General features: G+C 41.5%; 3 non-coding genes across 3 annotated transcripts in view; all 3 read left to right on the top strand.

Moving 5' to 3' along the window:
- The first annotated feature begins 1184 nt into the window (after positions 1-1184).
- On the top strand, positions 1185-3354 carry LOC149092588 (small subunit ribosomal RNA). Its single transcript, XR_016200782.1, has one exon. It is a non-coding gene; the product is annotated as a small subunit ribosomal RNA (ribosomal RNA).
- Positions 3355-3841: 487 nt separating this feature from the next.
- On the top strand, positions 3842-3996 carry LOC149092587 (5.8S ribosomal RNA). The gene has a single exon (XR_016200779.1). It is a non-coding gene; the product is annotated as a 5.8S ribosomal RNA (ribosomal RNA).
- Positions 3997-4472: 476 nt separating this feature from the next.
- LOC149092586 (large subunit ribosomal RNA) overlaps positions 4473-5000 on the top strand; it is a 4168-nt gene continuing 3640 nt past the window's right edge. The window contains exon 1 of the ribosomal RNA XR_016200716.1: positions 4473-5000. This exon is cut by the window's right edge and continues 3640 nt beyond it. This is a non-coding gene — a ribosomal RNA (large subunit ribosomal RNA).

The raw sequence follows: 5000 nt of genomic DNA, 5'->3' as shown, positions 1-5000 counted from the left end.
GTTTTAGCTAGTTAACCTTGTTTTGATTTAAAACTGAAAAATTTTTGCATACCCCTGGAAAAAACCGAACTTTAACTTTTTCCATTGAATTACATGTTAAATTTTTTGCATACCCCTGGATTTTCGATGATGACTCATTATAACGGAAGAACGAGGTCGATTCACGGTACCAAATCTTTTGGACATTATCAGCATTAGGTCAACTAATGATTGCGTAATTTTGATCGAGTTCGTGCTGTTGGTACCAGAGGAAATCGCCTTTAATGGTTGAGCCCATAAAAGCAATGAGAATGTTCGAATTGGCGCGATTTTAGGCCACTTGCGTTTAGTAATTTAGGTCATTAATAAGCGCATGCGATAGTCGGCACTACTGGGATATTACCCCGAAAAACATGATCGCGATTGACCTTATGGTTCAAAAGTTATTGGGTGTCAAAAATAGACACGGACTTAGTCTAATTTTCAGAAAAAGAGGTTTTAGATCACAACCAGATTTATTGTGTTATATGTGGTGAGTGTAGTTGCTGAATTGAGAGAAGCAACCATCAGTAGTTGATGGGGAGGTAAGTGATTGTCTACGGTTATGGATAAGTCAATGCATCAAGCAGTGGTATGGTCCAGACTGTAGCTGTTCACGCATCTATTCCTGTTATTCTGTTGATGTTTGGTGGTTGAAGAGACGGGCCTGAATGGGTTTGGATCGTCAATCATCTTATCACCACACACTATTATACAAAGGTAGAGTACCTGCAAGACCTAAGGTCTTCCTTGGTACGACTGACAATATCTATGAGAGTTGGGCTTTAATGCTATCAGACTTCATATCTTGCATATATGTTCAAACTAGTCACTCAACAGAGTGAGCAGTATTAGTATTGAGCTCTGCTTGTGCAAAGCAGACCGCAGATTGATCCAAGAAATTGGTATCAAGCGGTTATAATACTATGCTGTTTAGTTGACTTGCAAACGTACCCAGCAATGGTTACTCCTGCTAGATGTGCTTGCACATTTTAGTGGAAGAAGATGGATTCTAAAGAGTTTTCTGCAGAATCATCTTAATGCACGACATAAATCTCGATACCTCGTTAAAGTTAACATCCACTTGCTGGTTGTTAGCTGAGGATATCGTATTTATAGCTGCAAAAACAACTTGTTTAGCATTTTACTTTGCTAAAACATCAAGTTACCTGGTTGATCCTGCCAGTAGTCATATGCTTGTCTCAAAGATTAAGCCATGCATGTCTAAGTACATACTGTTTATAAAGTGAAACCGCGAATGGCTCATTAAATCAGTTACGGTTCCTCGGATATTCTTTTTTACATGGATAACTGTGGTAATTCTAGAGCTAATACATGAACAAGTGTTCCAACCTCAGCTTGCTGACGGAAGGATCGCATTTATTAGTACAAGACCAATGATTCTTATTCACCTAGAACCCTGTTCAGTGATTTCGGTCGCTGTCTAAGGACTAGCAGTGGGGATCTTAGCAACTTCGGTTGCATTTCTTGTGATGACTCTGAATAACTGAGCAAATCGTATGGCCTCTGAGCCGACGATGTATCCCTCAAGCAACTGCCTTATCAACTGTCGATGGTAGGTTATGCGCCTACCATGGTTGTAACGGGTAACGGGGAATTAGGGTTCGATTCCGGAGAGGGAGCCTGAGAAACGGCTACCACATCTAAGGAAGGCAGCAGGCGCGCAAATTACACAATCCCAGTACGGGGATGTAGTGACGAAAAATAACAATACGGGACTCTATTGAGGCCCCGTAATTGGAATGAGTACAATTTAAATCCTTTAACGAGGATCTATTGGAGGGCAAGTCTGGTGCCAGCAGCCGCGGTAATTCCAGCTCCAATAGCGTATATTAAAGTTGCTGCGGTTAAAAAGCTCGTAGTTGGATTTCAGTCGAACCTATGGGGTCCACTGATTAAAGGGTTAGATGGTGATGTTAGGTTTCTTGCTTGTGTCTACGGATGCTTGCTTGAACCTTCATTCCTCTTTCCTGGTGGTTACATTCATAGTGTTTAGACAGAAAATTGCTCGATATTTGCTATCAATGCTCTTTACCGAGTGTTGATTCAAGCGATCGAGACTTTTACCTTGAAAAAATCAGAGTGCTCAAAGCAGGCGTCCAAAACCTCGAAAGAGGTGCCTAAAAACGGTATGGTCAACCATCTATATGATGCGTACCACTACCTTAACTTGAATGATCTTGCATGGAATAATGGAATAGGACCTTGGTTCTATTTTGTTGGTCTTAAGAATCCAAGGTAATGATTAAGAGGGACAGACGGGGGCATTTGTATTGCGGCGCTAGAGGTGAAATTCTTGGACCGTCGCAAGACAAACTACAGCGAAAGCATTTGCCAAGAATGTTTTCATTAATCAAGAACGAAAGTTAGAGGTTCGAAGGCGATCAGATACCGCCCTAGTTCTAACCATAAACGATGCCAACCAGCGATCATTCTGAGTAACTAATTTCATGACTCGAATGGAAGCTTCCGGGAAACCAAAGTTTTTGGGTTCCGGGGGAAGTATGGTTGCAAAGCTGAAACTTAAAGGAATTGACGGAAGGGCACCACCAGGAGTGGAGCTTGCGGCTTAATTTGACTCAACACGGGAAAACTCACCCGGCCCGGACACTGAGAGGATTGACAGATTGAGAGCTCTTTCTTGATTCAGTGGGTGGTGGTGCATGGCCGTTCTTAGTTGGTGGAGTGATTTGTCTGGTTAATTCCGATAACGAACGAGACTCTAGCCTACTAAATAGACTTGCAGTTTACACTGCAGTACTCCCCCTTAGTCAACCTGTGGGTGGTAGTATCTCTTGATGGTTTCGGCTGTTGAGGGCTCTGCTGCTATTAGCCTACAGAATTGGCTAGGGTAAGGATGCTGTAGCACTGTAAGGACTTCTTAGAGGGACAAGCGGCGCTCGCAGCCGCACGAAACAGAGCAATAACAGGTCTGTGATGCCCTTAGATGTCCGGGGCCGCACGCGTGCTACACTGAAGTGGTCATCGTGCATACTGTTTCCTGCTCCGAAAGGAGTGGGTAACCGCTTGAACCCATTTCGTGATGGGGATTGGGCATTGTAATTATTGCCCATGAACGAGGAATTCCCAGTAAGCGTGAGTCATTAGCTTGCGTTGATTACGTCCCTGCCCTTTGTACACACCGCCCGTCGCTACTACCGATTGAATGATTTAGTGAGGACTTCGGACTGGTCAATCCAGACCATTGGGAAACTAGTGGTCGGATTGTGCTGGAAAGATGTTCAAACTTGATCATTTAGAGGAAGTAAAAGTCGTAACAAGGTTTCCGTAGGTGAACCTGCGGAAGGATCATTAACGTATTACCCTCTTATTATAAGAGAAATACAACCTTCAAACAATCAAACACTCTGCATAGTGATATTGTAGATGCTAATATGGTGAATGCAATTGAATTGTATTTGCATTAGAGTCGCAATTGTGAATGTTTATTGCAAACATTTAGCCATTGCAACATGATTCTAATTTGCATTACATTCGTTCATTCATACATCCATCTTTCATTATCCAATGCAACAAAGAGTGAGGGTTATCTAACGATAGCCATAATTTCTTTTGCAAAACAATTGTAGTTTATAATGAAAAGCCTGTCTTGCTACATACTTGGTACCTGATCAAGTCTTCAGCTTATGCTGACGGCAAGGTTTAAAGAAGGAAGGTTTACACTTCTTCGCCTAACTAAGTAAAGACAACTATGGTTTTTATAAACTGCATACAATTGTTTTCAAACCCTCTCAATGCAGATTTAGGATACTTATTAAAAGTCCCACGGTGGCAAAGATACATCTTCAAGCGGTGGATCACTCGAATTACCAATCGATGAAGAACGTAGCTAGCTACGATAATCGGTGCGAATTGCAGGACACGCCGAGCACTTGAGCTTCCAACGCACATTGCGGCTTTCGGGTCTTTTCCGAGGTCACATCTGTCTGAGAGTTGAGATGTAAAATAATCAACAAAACACTTGCATACTACCATATATGCATTGTTTTGAGAGGATTGTATATTTATATGCATGAATCTTGATGTTTTATTCCTTTTCTTAATTGCAATTCGTTGCAATTTAGTAAGGAGAATCTCAAATCTACTTGTTTCACATGATAAATTTTGTGTACAATGCATATTTCATCTCTGCAAGCAGTATATATGAATAGATACTAGCATGAGATTCTAAGGTTAGTCGCCTATCTGACGACGCTAAAGTCGTATTGCAGATAACTATGGTGATCAACTAACCTGTTAACTGATGAATCTTCTTGCACTTGTATAAATCGTACAAATAGTAGCTATTTCATTCTGTTAAAGCAGACCTAAGAAGTAATGCAAAGGCAAAATTTGTGCAAACATTAAAGTAGATTTACGTTGCTTGCTTGCAAACAACACAAATAAACATTAATCAACTTAATCAATATTTTTGATCTCAGATCAGGTGAGGTTACCCGCCGAATTTAAGCATATAATTCAGCGGAGGAAAAGAAATCAAATGAGATTCCCTGAGTAACGGCGAGTGAAAAGGGATGAGTCCGGCGCAAAGGTTTTCCATTGAAAGGTGGAAAGCGGTGCTGCGTAATGGTTAGAGTCACGATTATTTCAACTAAATCTGCAAGTCCCTCTGACAAGGGCCCTCTTCCCAGAGACGGTTCTAGGCCGGTGGCAGATCTTGGTTAATGGAATATCGATTACTGGCTTTAGTCGCGGATAGAGTCAGATTGCTTGAGAGTGCAATCCAAATTAGGAGGTAAACTCCTCCTAAGACTAAATACGATGGTAATATCGATAGCAAACAAGTACCGTGAGGGAAAGTTGCAAAGTACTTTGAAGAGAGAGTTCAAAAGGACGTGAAACCGCTTGTAGAGAAACGGATAGAACCACGAAGTGTAGCTGAGAGGAGAACTCAGCTCCTCTTGTGTATTGTTGCCTTTTTCTATTCAGTGCTAAGAATG

This window comes from Tetranychus urticae, unplaced genomic scaffold (assembly GCF_039701765.1).
Source record: "Tetranychus urticae isolate SD_2017Ah unplaced genomic scaffold, NJAU_TeUrti_SD_1.0 Scaffold_7, whole genome shotgun sequence".
NCBI classification, from domain to species: domain Eukaryota; kingdom Metazoa; phylum Arthropoda; class Arachnida; order Trombidiformes; family Tetranychidae; genus Tetranychus; species Tetranychus urticae.
This window is presented reverse-complemented; position numbering and strand designations above follow the sequence as displayed.